Below are 17,733 nucleotides of genomic sequence, written 5' to 3'. Positions count from 1 at the left end.
CTATAATAATCAGAGGATGTAAGAAAAGATTGGGAAAAAGAAAAGGGAAAGGCAGCTTACAAAGGAATAATCAGGGGACATATGTATGTTTCCCAAGTATGCAACAAAGTCTAGAAAGTCTAGAAAGGTAAACATAGAGAGTTTGCATAAGTATCGTTATACCTCCAGCAGACTTCAGAAGACTTTTCCTTAGGTCAGTAGTAAATGATGAAGATATGTATGATGGAAAATAGAAATGTAATTGGAAAAATATTTTTTGAGAATGTAATGAGCTGACAGAACTTTGTCAAAAATGTTAGGGAGCAAATGGTTGTAATTAAAAAATGATTTTTTTGAGATAGGAGATAGGATCTCAATTGCACTGGGTACCAAAGCATGCAATTACTAGAAAATGGACATCAAAATCTAACCCTCTGTTAACTGCCGTACTGAATGCTGTAAAAGAGGTAAAAATAAATAAAAAAAAAAAAAAATGGAGGAATGGAGGTGAGATATTCAGAAAGGTAAAAGAGAAATTAAACAGAAATAAATGGACTTTGTGAAAATTCATGCAAAATAATATTCAGGAGGAGGAGTGAGGTTTAAGGGAATGCAGGAACTGAGCAATTTATGTACTGTTTGAGTAAATGAAAATTGTTAAAAAGAGAACGTGTATTGCATGACAGTAATAATGAAAAATGTTATTCTGATAATATCAGGTAGTATCATCTGTGCCAGGGAGAGTAGGGCAGTGCATCTGTAACATATGCCAGCATAGCTAGCTGGAGTTTTGTAAAGAATTGTATGTCATTTGATTATCACACTGACTTGTACAAATGCTCATGTTACAAATGTATTTGTAAAGTTGCTTGTGTTAAGAATGCATCAACAGTGGGTCCTGCTGGAATGAAAAGAGGTATACATGTATGTCAGACGGGTCTATATTAGAAGCATGAAAATGCTTCTGAGCGAATACAGAAACAGCTACACATATTCATCAAATTGCATTTAAGCGATTCGATGACTATGTCATAGGGCAAGGAGATAGTTGGCCAACTTCACGGAGTTGCCCTTTCCTTCCTTATAGTGCGATCTCAGAGTTGGTATATTTAGTTAGGAGGGTATGGGGGGCCAAGCCCCCCACGTTGGGGGGTATGGGAGGCGAAGCCCCCCACCTGTTTATGGTGTTAAATAATTTTTTTAGCGAACTACTGTGTACGTTTTTTCTCTAGGGAAAAAATTTGATTACGTGGCTGTTCGCTAATTTTCAGGTTTCGTGCATTATGTGTCAGCTTTTATGTAGTCGCACATATGCACTTCCTGTCTTATAATATAGACCCATGTCAGACAGTATTATTATGACTGATAAAATGTATATGTTTTAACAGAGAATTCTGGAATAAGAGGTTAATCTCAGTCCAGCTAATTTTGAAAAAAAATGTTGAGAATTAAATGGGTTGCCCTAGGCCATAAAGGTTTTATCTTACAGGTCCGATTGCAGCCAGACACAAAAAAATGTCTGGGAAAACCAGGACTAGGAATCTTACTGTATTGTCCTTAAGGGTGAACTAATCGCTACTCTGGAAAGGTGGAAGTTTTTGAAATTGTTTTATAGCTTTCAGATGCTGCAACAGATGCTAGCAAAGCTCTGGGTGTGTAATGTACCAGAGTCAAGTGACCAGATGTGATGTCATTCTATAACCAGCACTTAAAGGATTTTTTTAGATATTAGTGAGAGATATCCCAGAACTCTCACAACAGCAAAGATCTCTCACAGATATCTCACACAACTCACACATCATCTTGCCCTGCTGTAGTAAACAACTCAGCACATATCATCTTGCCTTGCTGTAGTAAGTAACTTATCTAGGGAACAGTAATTCTTTAGTCAGTCATAAAAGTATAGTGAGATTAGTTAAGTATTGTTTTTCTGCCTCTGTGTGAATCTACTCAACTGTGTTATTTTTTTATATCTCCTGTGACTGAATCTCTGGAGTTTATTGTAACTAGGTATTCAGTATTCTCTTGTTTTCTACATTATTAATTATTATTAAGCATTTCTATACCTTTTATTGTGGCTGGTCTTTTTAGAGAATACTTTTAACATCTTAAGAGTACTTAAGCTTATTTTAGTGAGACTGTGGCAGCTCCTGAAAGCCTTGCTACATTGCTCAGACTCTACCATTTGTATTAGTATTAGTTTTATTCAGTATAATTGGGTACCCTTGTAACAGCCTTAGCGTAGCAGACTGGTGGCAGAGTAATTGCCTTATAATCTGGGCAGAAGGTGCAGAGCTGGTAAATCTGTGCCAGACTTTCCTAGGTGTGTGTGTGTGTGTGTGTGTGTGTGTGTGTGTGTGTGTGTGTGTGTGTGTGTGTGTATGAAAATCAAATATCCAAGAGTGTGTGTGTCAGCTACTTTGAACAGGGACACAGTGCTCCAAGGTGGTCAGTGTGTAGTCTTGTTTGGACTCTCGAGAGAGAGACAGAGTCCAGTCCCTGGTCTGGAGTGTTCACCCTGTGTGCTCTTAAGGGAAATTGTGCTTGGTGCAGAGAACTGCATCTGAAAATACTGTATGTAACCATTTTGGTTCCTAGAGGTTGTCCCTCACTGGTGTCAGTGGTGAGGAGTGAGGCTCCTTGATTACTGGCCTGGAGCAGGGACCGTCGCATATTGGTGGCAGCTGGATGGGATATTAATTTAACTTCTGTAGCAGTTGTCACTGAAGGTGTGTGTACTCTCAGGAGCCACAAGGTAAACATAGAGAGATTCATTTTCTCAACAGTTTTATTTATTGTTGTTAGTTTAGTTTAGGCAGGGGGAAGCAGGCAAAGATGTCAGCAGAGGATTATGGCAAGCTGACAAAGAACCAGTTGGCTAAGGCGTGCGAAGATAAAGAACTGGTGCATGCCAACCTGACTAAAGAGGAAATTATTTCAATCTTAATCGCAGCTGCAGCCCACACCAACAACTGGTCTGGTGATAGGGATGTGCAGCCTTCAGAAACAGGACAGTTCAACTTTTCCTCCGAGGACATAAAAATTCATCTGGAGTTAAAGAGACTTGAACTGGAGGCCAAATGTTTGGAATTAGAATCAGCAGAGAGACTGCAGTGTTTGGAGGCTGAAGAAAAGGAGAAATACCACAAACATAAGAGGGAAGATGCTGACTTTTCATCATGGTCATGGAGGTAATGGGGAAGGGAATAACTGAACCCCAGAAGCAATAAAAGGTCAGTAAATTTCTTCCATGGTTTACAGAGGGTGAACATTTTGATAGTTTTATTCATATATTTGAAAGAGTCTGTAAACAGTATAATGCTGACCAAAGGCTCTAGGTACGGTTCCTGACCCCCTTACTCCATGGTAACTGTAACTGCTGTTTCTAAATTGTCTGATACTGATTGTTTAAACTATGATAAAGTAAGAAATGTTTAACTGAATGTTTAAGTTAACACCTGACGCTTACAGAAAAAAGTTTCATGAGCATAGACGCAAGGCAGAAAAAAAGTGTATGTGATTATATTGCTGAGTTAAGTATTTATTTTCATAGGTGGGTGAGTGGATGTCAGGCCACCAGTTTTGAAAGGCTGGAAGACATTTTGGTGAGGGAACAAGCCCTCAGCATTTTGCCTGAGGACATGAGAAATTGTATAACAAGGAAAATAAGTAAACCAATAATCCACAAAAAGGGCGAAACAATAAGTGCACCAAACAGCAAAAGGTCCACAGCACGTTACTGACAATATAAACACTGCTTAAACAACAGTCCCAGCTTATGAAAAAATATATTTATTGAAGCGCTTTTCGAATGCCTTCCTAGGCAAACTTCTTCAGAAACTAATGAGTGACTCTACATCTGATTTAAATAGTATGACATCACTTATTACAAACAGCCTTTGCTGATGATAAAGTTAATTACATTGGTAAAATCATTAAGGGCATTAAAGGTAGAGAACCTTTTTAACTTGTTACTCAAGTTAGTACCATTACACAATGTAGTTTACTCTACTACTCTATAATACATTTAAAACATTTAAAACCTGTCCAACAGGTAGATGTAGAATTCAATTTAAACATAATTTAAAAACAATTTGAAAATAAAATGAATTAGAAAATCAAAAAATAGCTATACATGTACTAAAATGACCCCTTCCTGTAAATAAACTACATAATCAGTGCTACAGTGTCTTACCAAAACAAAAATACAAGATAACCCAGTAGACCAAGTTTGGTCATGTGTATTAAAATCCTTTCAACATAATGATAACGAATATTAGATAATGCCAAACTACCTCTTCAAACTCAAACTACGAAGTATACATGAAATAGAACAAGATTCGTTAAGCCCAGGCGTGTGATAAGCTTCTAACTTGATTTGCCAATATAGTTCCCTTTCTAGGAGTCTTAAATGTGTAGGTCCCCCTCTAACATCATGTGTAACCTGTTCAATGCCTATGAATTTGAAACTATGCATAGGGAATTCCTGAATGTGTTTCGCTAAGGCATTGGTCTCCTTGCCTTTCCTAATCGCATAATTATGCTCGTAAATGCGCTCTCTAAGCTTACGCTCGGTTTTCCCCACATAAAATCCCAAACAATTTTGGCACTGAGCCAGGTATACTAACATTGTAGAGTTACAATTCAATCTAGATTTCAACTTGAATTCCTGATTCTGTACATGAAATCGGTTAGACTCAAGGATGAACCGGCAATAATTACAATTTTGACACTTAAACATGCCAGGGGATCTAACAGAGGACGGTTTCTGTTCAAAAAATGACTTCAGGTTCCTAGCTTTCCTATACGTGATTTTAGGCTCAGATCCTAACTTTGAAAAAATTAAAGGGTCAGCCCGAAAAAGGTGCCAATTTTTGTTGATGATTTGACACATTGATGAACTGTCAACTGAAAAGGTGGTAATAAATCTCGGAAATCCCCCTACAGATGGTTCAGCGTTTAACTCCACATGCTCTCCAACTGTACTCGGCTCAGTTAAACCTGCAGATGACTTGAATGGTAACAGGGGTACATAGATGTTAACTGCCCTTTTATGTTTTACCTCGCTTATGAGGTCTTCCAGTAGGGCCAACGGGTAAGAGCGACTAAGGAACATCGATTTCATGAGGGAACACTCAAGAACGAAATCGTCGTCCCTACTAACCATTCTCGCCGCCCTCACCAACTGCCCTTTAACTACTGCCCTCTTTTGTGAAAAGGGATGGCAACTGGAGAAGTGCAAGAAAGTACTGGAATAGGTCGACTTCCTATATATACAGGCGGAGAAGCAGTCCGATTCCAGAGCGTTCGACAATTCTATATCCAAGTAGGAAATCCTTGTGGTGTTGAACTGGAAAGTGAAGGACAGAAAATTAGTGGTGTTATTGAGAAAACTCACATACTCTTCTGCTTCTTCCCTGTCTCCTTTAAAAAGGATAAAGATGTCATCCAGGAAGCGAGTGTAGAATCCTATTCGTGCACAGTAGGAAGGGTGCTCCAATACAAACCGATGTTCCCAGTCAGCCATCACCAAGTTGGCAACACTTGCCCCACATGGTGACCCCATAGCTACACCGATGTTCTGCATGTAAAAATTGTCCCCAAACATGAAGAAATTGTTGGTTAAAACCAGGTCCAATAGCTCTCCTACTAGCTCGATGTCATGATTGCTAGCTTTGGTGCTCTCATTCTAGTCGAAACCCAATCGATTGCCACATCATGTGGGATACTAGTATATAGGTCTCTGACATCGATGGTCAAAAAATTAAAATGAACCTGGTATTGCATGTTATTCAATTTAGTAAGGAAGGACCAGGAATCCTTACAAATCTGAGGTTCCAATTTAACAAACTTCTGCAGGATACTGTCGATGACCTTAGCACACGAGTATGCTGGAGAGCCTCGGCTGTCAATGAGAGGCCGCATCGGGGGGTTGACCAGGTCCTTATGTAACTTTGGTATTCCAAAAAGATAAGGAAACCTAGGGAATGACGTATAAAGGTAATCATAAAGCTCCTGGTTAATCCTACTTTCCAAAAACATTTCCTCAATGTTATCCTTAATACGCTTATATGACTGGTTGACCTCGTTCCTGGAACTAAGAGTGTAGGCTGGGGGTGTTAACATAGCTGACATGCGACCAAAATAGTCATCTTGACTAAAAATCACTGCCCCACCTCCTTTGTCCGGTTTACACACACGAACGTTCTGCAACCTGAATGAGGAAAGTAGGTCCATCTCCTCGGCACGTTCAATTGACAAACCCCTACTAGGCAACCTCCTGGTACTTCTAATATCCACTTCACATATTTGCTCAAAAGTAGAGAGAAGTGGATGGAGGGGGGGGTTAAAGGTGCTAGGCACATGAAGCTGATTCATACTACTTGTATACACCTCACCTCCCATCATTAACTGGAAATTGAGTTTCCTGGTAAAAGATTTAACATCCAGGATGGTCTTAACTATGTCCAGACGTTGCTTCGGAACATATGTTTGACCTTTAGACAGTAAGTCGGCTATTGCTGTGGAAACTACTATTTGTGAATAGTTGTAAACTTTAAAATTGCCTGTGGAGTTTACTATAATCTCAGGACCTTCAGATGTAACTTGAGTTGCCAATAATGGCAGAGGAAGACCCCCCCAAGCGAGTGGTCTAGTAAATTATTGATTGTCGAAACAGACTCATCACCTCTCAGGGAAGAATCCCTTTTTACCTGTTGTTTCTCCTTGGAACAGGTCGATTCGACCAATGGTTCCTCTGTTTCGGTCTGGCACCTAAAAAATCACTATTGTTGTCAATGTTATTAGAGCCATCCTGCATTATTCCGTTAACCCTCGCATTAGCATTGTTTCTATTCAACAGGCGTTCACTCCTACGTAATTCGACTGGCTGGTACTCATTATTTTCAAAAACCCCCTCCTCATCTATTTGAGCTGGGTTGTTCAACATTGTGACTGACTGGGCCTTAGGTGTTGAATTCACTTTAGAATTGAAAGGTCTAGGACCACCTTTCCAAGTTTGACCTGAAGGAGGACTTGGGTAAGCTAACCCGTCCCTATAAGCCTTAGTGTCCCTATCTAACTTCTTAACCTTAATAGCTTTAAGTTTATTCAAGTGTGCATCAATACCATTAAACAATTTAGCATAATCATATGTAAATTTCTCAAATAAGAGGTCACTTTTGATGTTATTGTCTAATGTCGATGCTTCCACATTTAATTCTTCAATTTGAAGGAGGTAATGTTTAATAATTACATTTAAAAGGTCAGCACCATGCTGATCAAAAAGACATATAAGTTCCTTATGAAATAATGAATTAGCTACTAAGCCAGTTGGATACTGATAATGTCTAAGGCCTTTAGGCACAATTCTCCGTGCCAAACATTCATTGAAGTAAGCTACTTCAAGTTGTAATTTCTTAATTTTCAATAAGGTAGCGTCCAGCTCTTTAAGGCTATACACAATGTCAGGGTCCCTGTTTGCTTGATGATTTAAGTCACTACAAACATTCGAACCAAATGAAGGGTTGAAAGAAACCCAATTACTAAAATCAGGGAACTTTTGGAAAATACTCACTGGACCTGGTGGGTTAATAACTCCAACGGGTACCCCTGCAGGTTGAATCACAGCGGAGTTATGACCCTGCATATTCAAGCCAGTAGGATTAATCAAGCCAGTAGAATTGTTTGATAACGAAAAAAATTGCTGCCCCATTGAATGGTTAACCCCTGGTACAAAGTTATTAACGGAGTTAAACTGCACTGCTTCATCCTGGTGGTGTTGTGTTTCAGCCGATGAAACTGCCGCCGGAATTCTCCTCTGCGATTCAGTGGGTGAAGACACTACTTCACTCAAGTGCTGGTCCACGTCGAACGTTAATCCTGCCACCGGAATTCTCCTCTGCGATTCATTGTTAAGAGCTGACGAGTTCTTCCCAACACCACTAGATTTACCAAAAGTCAAAGTACCACTTTGTTTGACGGGGAAAGCAGCCGGTAGTCGCCCTTTAAAACAGGAACTACTCTCAAGCACTCCTTCAACATTAAGCGGGACATCAGCTAAAAAAACGTTAGAGCCATTCAGTAGGTTACCACAGTTAGTAGAAGTACCTGCAGCAGCTTGTTGCAAACGGGAACAACCTATTACGTTGATCCCCGAAACAGTTGTAAGTGTAGTTGGTGTTACAGGTGTTACCGGTAACACGTCTTTTGACACAGATACATTAACGTCTCTGTTAGAAACCGGATTAGGCATTAAAATTGGGAGAGAAGATTGAACCAAATTTCGCACATTGACCTGCTGCTTCTCTAGCAAGTCTATTCTGTTCAGCATAACGTCTATTTTGGAAAATAACAATTCAAGCGATTTATCGCTAATATTATGTGTAGATCCATTAAGAGGGACTGGACTGGCAGTGGTTGGCGGATCCGGTTTCAGAATCTCCGGAGTTGCATTCGGAAAGTCACTTACAGGTTCACCCATAACTTCAAACGCCAAACAAGGAAAATAAGTAAACCAATAATCCACAAAAAGGGCGAAACAATAAGTGCACCAAACAGCAAAAAGTCCACAGCACGTTACTGACAATATAAACACCGCTTAAGCAACAGTCCCAGCTTATGAAAAAATATATTTATTGAAGCGCTTTTCGAATGCCTTCCTAGGCAAACTTCTTCAGAAACAAATGAGTGACTCTACATCTGATTTAAATAGTATGACATCACTTATTACAAACAGCCTTTGCTAGTGGTAAAGTTAATTACATTGGTAAAATCATTAAGGGCATTAAAGGTAGAGGACCTTTTTAACTTGTTACTCAAGTTAGTACCATTACACAGTGTAGTTTACTCTACTACTCTATAATACATTTAAAACATTTAAAACCTGTCCAACAGGTAGATGCAGAATTCATTTTAAACATAATTTAAAAATTTTTTGAAACAATTTGAAAATGAAATGAGTTAGAGAATCAAGAAATAACTGTACATGTATTAAAATGAACCCTTTCCTGTAAATAAACTACATAATCAGTGGTGCAGTGTCTTGCCAAAACCAAAATAAAATAAAATACAAGATGACCCAGTAAACCAAATTTGGTCATGTATATTAAAATCCTTTCAACATATATATATTGATAACAAATATTAAATAATGCCAACCTACCTCTTCAAACTCAAACTACGAAGTATACATGAAATAGAACAAGATTCGTTTAGCCCAGGACTGTGATAAGCTTCTAACTTGATTTGCCAATATAGTTCCCTTTCTAGGAGTCTTAAATGTGTAGGTCCCCCTCTAACATCACGTTTTTTTAGCTGATGTCCCGCTTAATGTTGAAGGAGTGCTTGAGAGTAGTTCCTGTTTTAAAGGGTGACTACCGGCTGCTTTCCCCGTCAAACAAAGTGGTACTTGACTTTTGGTAAATCTAGTGGTGTTGGGAAGAACTCGTCAGCTCTTAACAATGAATCGCAGAGGAGAATTCCGGTGGCAGGATTAACGTTCGACGTGGACCAGCACTTGAGTGAAGTAGTGTCTTCACCCACTGAATCGCAGAGGAGAATTCCGGCGGCAGTTTCATCGGCTGAAACACAACACCACCAGGATGAAGCAGTGCAGTTTAACTCCGTTAATAACTTTGTACCAGGGGTTAACCATTCAATGGGGCAGCAATTTTTTTCGTTATCAAACAATTCTACTGGCTTGATTAATCCTACTGGCTTGAATATGCAGGGTCATAACTCCGCTGTGATTCAACCTGCAGGGGTACCCGTTGGAGTTATTAACCCACCAGGTCCAGTGAGTATTTTCCAAAAGTTCCCTGATTTTAGTAATTGGGTTTCTTTCAACCCTTCATTTGGTTCGAATGTTTGTAGTGACTTAAATCATCAAGCAAACAGGGACCCTGACATTGTGTATAGCCTTAAAGAGCTGGACGCTACCTTATTGAAAATTAAGAAATTACAACTTGAAGTAGCTTACTTCAATGAATGTTTGGCACGGAGAATTGTGCCTAAAGGCCTTAGACATTATCAGTATCCAACTGGCTTAGTAGCTAATTCATTATTTCATAAGGAACTTATATGTCTTTTTGATCAGCATGGTGCTGACCTTTTAAATGTAATTATTAAACATTACCTCCTTCAAATTGAAGAATTAAATGTGGAAGCATCGACATTAGACAATAACATCAAAAGTGACCTCTTATTTGAGAAATTTACATATGATTATGCTAAATTGTTTAATGGTATTGATGCACACTTGAATAAACTTAAAGCTATTAAGGTTAAGAAGTTAGATAGGGACACTAAGGCTTATAGGGACGGGTTAGCTTACCCAAGTCCTCCTTCAGGTCAAACTTGGAAAGGTGGTCCTAGACCTTTCAATTCTAAAGTGAATTCAACACCTAAGGCCCAGTCAGTCACAATGTTGAACAACCCAGCTCAAATAGATGAGGAGGGGGTTTTTGAAAATAATGAGTACCAGCCAGTCGAATTACGTAGGAGTGAACGCCTGTTGAATAGAAACAATGCTAATGCGAGGGTTAACGGAATAATGCAGGATGGCTCTAATAACATTGACAACAATAGTGATTTTTTAGGTGCCAGACCGAAACAGAGGAACCATTGGTCGAATCGACCTGTTCCAAGGAGAAACAACAGGTAAAAAGGGATTCTTCCCTGAGAGGTGATGAGTCTGTTTCAACAATCAATAATTTACTAGACCACTCGCTTGGGGGGGGTCTTCCTCTGCCATTATTGGCAACTCAGTTACATCTGAAGGTCCTGAGATTATAGTAAACTCCACAGGCGATTTTAAAGTTTACAACTATTCACAAATAGTAGTTTCCACATCAATAGCCGACTTACTGTCTAAAGGTCAAACATATGTTCCGAAGCAACGTCTGGACATAGTTAAGACCATCCTGGATGTTAAATCTTTTACCAGGAAACTCAATTTCCAGTTAATGATGGTAGGTGAGGTGTATACAAGTAGTATGAATCAGCTTCATGTGCCTAGCACCTTTAACCCCCCCCTCCATCCACTTCTCTCTACTTTTGAGCAAATATGTGAAGTGGATATTAGAAGTACCAGGAGGTTGCCTAGTAGGGGTTTGTCAATTGAACGTGCCGAGGAGATGGACCTACTTTCCTCATTCAGGTTGCAGAACGTTCGTGTGTGTAAACCGGACAAAGGAGGTGGGGCAGTGATTTTTAGTCAAGATGACTATTTTGGTCGCATGTCAGCTATGTTAACACCCCCAGCCTACACTCTTAGTTCCAGGAACGAGGTCAACCAGTCATATAAGCATATTAAGGATAACATTGAGGAAATGTTTTTGGAAAGTAGGATTAACCAGGAGCTTTATGATTACCTTTATACGTCATTCCCTAGGTTTCCTTATCTTTTTGGAATACCAAAGTTACATAAGGACCTGGTCAACCCCCCGATGCGGCCTCTCATTGACAGCCGAGGCTCTCCAGCATACTCGTGTGCTAAGGTCATCGACAGTATCCTGCAGAAGTTTGTTAAATTGGAACCTCAGATTTGTAAGGATTCCTGGTCCTTCCTTACTAAATTGAATAACATGCAATACCAGGTTCATTTTAATTTTTTGACCATCGATGTCAGAGACCTATATACTAGTATCCCACATGATGTGGCAATCGATTGGGTTTCGACTAGAATGAGAGCACACAAAGCTAGCAATCATGACATCGAGCTAGTAGGAGAGCTATTGGACCTGGTTTTAACCAACAATTTCTTCATGTTTGGGGACAATTTTTACATGCAGAACATCGGTGTAGCTATGGGGTCACCATGTGGGGCAAGTGTTGCCAACTTGGTGATGGCTGACTGGGAACATCGGTTTGTATTGGAGCACCCTTCCTACTGTGCACGAATAGGATTCTACACTCGCTTCCTGGATGACATCTTTATCCTTTTTAAAGGAGACAGGGAAGAAGCAGAAGAATATGTGAGTTTTCTCAATAACACCACTAATTTTCTGTCCTTCACTTTCCAGTTCAACACCACAAGGATTTCCTACTTGGATATAGAATTGTCGAAAGCTCTGGAATTGGACTGCTTCTCCGCCTGTATATATAGGAAGTCGACCTATTCCAATACTTTCTTGCACTTCTCCAGTTGCCATCCCTTTTCACAAAAGAGGGCAGTAGTTAAAGGGCAGTTGGTGAGGGTGGTGAGAATGGTTAGTAGGGACGACGATTTCGTTCTTGAGTGTTCCCTCATGAAATCAATGTTCCTTAGTCGCTCTTACCCGTTGGCCCTACTGGAAGACCTCATAAGCGAGGTAAAACATAAAAGGGCAGTTAACATCTATGTACCCCTGTTACCATTCAAGTCATCTGCAGGTTTAACTGAGCCGAGTACAGTTGGAGAGCATGTGGAGTTAAACGCTGAACCATCTGTAGGGGGATTTCCGAGATTTATTACCACCTTTTCAGTTGACAGTTCATCAATGTGTCAAATCATCAACAAAAATTGGCACCTTTTTCGGGCTGACCCTTTAATTTTTTCAAAGTTAGGATCTGAGCCTAAAATCACGTATAGGAAAGCTAGGAACCTGAAGTCATTTTTTGAACAGAAACCGTCCTCTGTTAGATCCCCTGGCATGTTTAAGTGTCAAAATTGTAATTATTGCCGGTTCATCCTTGAGTCTAACCGATTTCATGTACAGAATCAGGAATTCAAGTTGAAATCTAGATTGAATTGTAACTCTACAATGTTAGTATACCTGGCTCAGTGCCAAAATTGTTTGGGATTTTATGTGGGGAAACCGAGCGTAAGCTTAGAGAGCGCATTTACGAGCATAATTATGCAATTAGGAAAGGCAAGGAGACCAATGCCTTAGAGAAACACATTCAGGAATTCCCTATGCATAGTTTCAAATTCATAGGCATTGAACAGGTTACACATGATGTTAGAGGGGGACCTACACATTTAAGACTCCTAGAAAGGGAACTATATTGGCAAATCAAGTTAGAAGCTTATCACAGTCCTGGGCTAAACGAATCTTGTTCTATTTCATGTATACTTCGTAGTTTGAGTTTGAAGAGGTAGGTTGGCATTATTTAATATTTGTTATCAATATATATATGTTGAAAGGATGTTAATATACATGACCAAATTTGGTTTACTGGGTCATCTTGTATTTTATTTTATTTTGGTTTTGGCAAGACACTGCACCACTGATTATGTAGTTTATTTACAGGAAAGGGTTCATTTTAATACATGTACAGTTATTTCTTGATTCTCTAACTCATTTCATTTTCAAATTGTTTCAAAAAATTTTTAAATTATGTTTAAAATGAATTCTGCATCTACCTGTTGGACAGGTTTTAAATGTTTTAAATGTATTATAGAGTAGTAGAGTAAACTACACTGTGTAATGGTACTAACTTGAGTAACAAGTTAAAAAGGTCCTCTACCTTTAATGCCCTTAATGATTTTACCAATGTAATTAACTTTACCACTAGCAAAGGCTGTTTGTAATAAGTGATGTCATACTATTTAAATCAGATGTAGAGTCACTCATTTGTTTCTGAAGAAGTTTGCCTAGGAAGGCATTCGAAAAGCGCTTCAATAAATATATTTTTTCATAAGCTGGGACTGTTGCTTAAGCAGTGTTTATATTGTCAATAACGTGCTGTGGACTTTTTGCTGTTTGGTGCACTTATTGTTTCGCCCTTTTTGTGGATTATGAGAAATTGTATGGCAGACCGGGAGTGTAACTCTGCAGATGAGCTGGAGAAAAAGGGGGATCTCTACTTAGCAAGCAGGGCACCATTGCACAACCACAGAATACCCAGTACTGCAATTGATATGAGGGAACCCAATGCGGGCAGCCTAAACCACCCCAACAGAGTCCACCAGTAACAGGGCAAACCACTAGTTCAGGTAAACGGCCAGGATCAAAGGTTAGATGTTTTAAATGTATCCAGAGGGGCCATGTAGCATAAAAATGTCCATTGAAGCAAGGTGGGGAACAAAAGATGAGGGAGCCAGCAAGTAGGAATAACAGCATGACAGGGGTACCAAGAGATAGGTGTGTTTGAGAGGGTCTACGTCAAACGTTTGAAAACCCATACAGTCAAATTACAAAACATTGAGACCATAACAGCGAAAATCCACTTAATCGAAAGCTTAAAATAACGAAACCTGGAATATCGAACTATACAACTTATCAGAAGTCCAGTCTTCGCTTAAAGGAACACTTCTCCATCTAAAGACAGTTCACACTAAATAAGTATCAGCGGTTTGAAATGGAGACTGCTGCACTGAGGATTGGGAAATTTACTCTTTTTTCACTGTAGTGCGATCTCAGAACTGGTATATCTAATTTACAGGGGGTGTTGGAAGGAGCAGTGGTGCAGCGTTAGCATTGTTGCCTCACAGGAAGAGGCCCTCCGGTTCGATTCTTGGCTGGAGTGCCTTCTGTGCAGAGTCTGCATGTCCCTGCATTCGTGTAGGTTTTCTCTGGGTACTCTGGTTTCCTCCCATGTTACAAAAGACATGTGTCTGAAGTGTTTCTCCCCAAGTCTCTGCTGAAAATTGGCTTTGTTCCAAGTCAGGCTTTCCTGGTAAACAAATGTTAAATAAATAAATAAGTTCGAGCTGGTGATGTGGCTATTTTATGGAGGGAGCTACCCTGCAGCAGTGAGCCTGAAAGTGAGACCCAGCTGCTGGTAGATAATGATGTTCCTGTGGACCGGGTGACTGTAAGGACAGAGATGAACGGTAGTACCCAGGCTGACAGTGAGGCACCACTGTCAGAAGTTACCAGGCTTCTTGTGGAAAGGGAGCTGGGAAGGGTCACAAAGGTAGTGTTGAGACAGGCGCAGCTTTCGGACTATACCTTATGAGGCTTGAGGGAGGTAGCTAAGGAGTCACCTGATTCTCAAGGAAAAGAGGAGTCTGTATTTTAGAATAAAGGTTTACTGTATAGAGAGTGGACCCCTGAGGGAGAGCTACAAGATGAGGTAATACAGCAGATGGTAGTGCCAAGAGCCTGCCATCTGGCACTTCTAGCCATAGCCCATGGCATTCCTTTTGCACGTCATATGGGCATAAAGCATACCAAGAGATGTATTATGCAGACCTTTTATTGGCCTGGGATTGCAAGAGATGTAACAGGGTACTGCAGGACCTGTGAGCAGTGCCAAAAGGTAGGCAAGGCAAGAGACAAGGTCAATGTTTCTTTGATGTCTTTCCTTGTGATTAAAGAGCCATTTCAGAAGGTAGCCATGGATATTGTGGGGTGTCTGAGTACCCCACATTCCACAGGGAAGAAGTATATCCTGGTGGTAGTAGATTCTGCTACTAGATACCCTAGGTGGTGGCTCTGTCCTCCATCAAGGCAGAGAAGGTAGCAAATGATTTGTTACAGATTTTCAGCAGGGTAGGTTTCCTGAGAAAAATACTGACTGATAGAGGTGCCAATTTCATGTCAGACCTGCTGGCTTGTCTGTGGATGCGCTGTAGGGTGAAGCACCTACAGACCACCTCCTACCACCCCAGACTAATGGTCTTGTGGAGAGGTTAAACTTTACACTAAAGACCATGCTACGGGCATTTGCAGACCAGTTTAAGAGAGAATGAGACAAATATTTGCTCCATCTGCTGTTTGCATACAGAGAGATACACCAGGAATCCACAGTTTTTTCACCCTTTGAGTTGCTGTATGGGCATAGTGGTGACGGGGGCCTTTAGATTTAATTTGTGATGAGTGAGAGGGTGCGTATGAATCCCACAAGGAGTCTGTTGTGGCATATGTCCTAAACCTCAGGACTAGGCTTACGGAGCTCATGGGCTTGGCCCAGGAGAACCTGGCAGGTGCCCAACAGCAGAAAAAGGTCTGGTATGACAGGAATGCTTAAGCTAGAAAGTATGCTGTGGGGCAGCAGTTATGGTTCTCATTTCTGTCAGACACAACAAGCTGCAGACATTTAGGGAGGGACCCTTCAAAGTGGTAAGGAAGGTTAGTGATGTTAAGTATATGGTAGAACTGTTAGCAGGAGGCAGGGGCACAAATTGTGCCATGTTAACATGATGAAAGCTTACCATGATAGAGAGGCCCTTATGCTGAGTATCTGCAGTGGATTGCAGGAGGAGTCAATCTCCTCAGTGAGGCTCAGACTGATAGCTCAGTGGAAGGGGTAGCCATGTCCCAGCAGCTATCCCCTACCCATATTCGAGAAATCCGACGAGTGGTACAGGGGTTTGGGGGCATGTTCACTAGGAAACCAGGGTGTACCCACTTGGTGCAGCACCATATGGATACAGTACCCCAAAGGCCAATTATGCATGCCTCTTATAGCATGCCTGAGAGAGTCAAACAGACTCTGAGGTGGAGATACAGGAAATGTTGGAACTAGGGGTAACCCAGGAGTCCAGCAGTCCCTAGGCCTCCCCAGTGGTGCTGGTACCAAAGAAGGATGGCAGCACCAGGTTCTGTACAGACTACAGAAAACTAAATAGTCACACAGAGTCAGATGCTTACCCCATGCCTAGGACAGATGAAGCCCTAGAGCAGGTGGGTGGGGCTAAGTATCTTATCACTATTGATCTTACTAAAGGCTACTTTCAGGTGCCTTTGACTCCCAATGCTAGACAGAGGTCAGCTGATGTGACTCCTTTCAGCTTATATGAGTTCTTGAAGATGCCCTTTAGGATGAAAAATGCCCCGGTGACTTTCCAGGGACTAGTAGATCGTGTTCTAGCAGGTAAGATTTTGCTCTTGCTTACCTGAATGATACTGCCATCTACAGCCATTCCTAGCAAGACCACCTTCAGCATGTCAGGGAGGTGCTGGGCAGACTGCAGAGGGCAGGGTTGACCATGAAGCCCAGTAAGTTTCATGTGGGTATGGCAGAAGTCTCCTACCTGGGACATAGATTGGGGAGTGGTAAGATCAGAACAGAACCTGCAGAAGTGGAAGCCATTCAGGCATGGCCTGCCCCTGTCACCAAAAAGCATGTGAGGGGCAGCAGAGTACTACAGAAAGTTTGTCCCCAATTATAGTACCATAGCTGATACCCTCACAGACCTGACAAGGAAAAACAGGCTAGAGAAGGCAGGTGTACCCCAGCATGTCAGCAGGCATTCCAGAAGCTTAAAGGAGTTTTGGGAAGACCCCCTATGTTAGCAAGTCCAGATTATTGAAAGAATTTGTTGTGCAGGTGGATGTTGCAAACCATGGGGTGGGGGCTGTACTCAGCCAGGTTTCTTCAGAGGCAGAAGAGCACCCAGTAGTATATCTCAGCCGTAGGCTCCAACCCAGGGAAGAATGCTATACAGCTGTAGAAAAGGAATGTCTAGCCATAGTGTGGGCACTGCAGAAACTTCAACTTTATCTGCATGGAAGGAAATTCACTGTAGTTACAGGCCTCAACCCCTTAACATGGCTACATTGAGCCAGCCAAGAAAATGCCAAGTTATTAAGGTGGAGCCTAGGGTTGCAGGCATATGATATATGAGAGAGTGGCAATGTACCGGGGTCAGCAATGCCAAGGCAGTTGGAATCTCAAGACAGGGTATGGGATAATGTATTCTCAGATAGGCTCATCCCTCTCAAACAACGTTTATCAAAGGTCACTTGAAAAACTATCTTGAGTCTTCGGGGGGGGGGACCACTGGACCAGTAATCAAGGAGCCTCAATCCTCATCACTGGCACCAGTGGGGGATGTAAACTGGGAGGATAACAAGTACGCACACAGTATTTCCAGATGCAGCT

This window comes from Protopterus annectens, chromosome 9.part0 (genome assembly GCF_019279795.1).
Source record: "Protopterus annectens isolate FY-2018-M chromosome 9.part0, PAN1.0, whole genome shotgun sequence".
Taxonomy (NCBI): Eukaryota; Metazoa; Chordata; order Ceratodontiformes; family Protopteridae; genus Protopterus; species Protopterus annectens.
Note: the sequence above shows the minus strand (reverse complement) of the source record.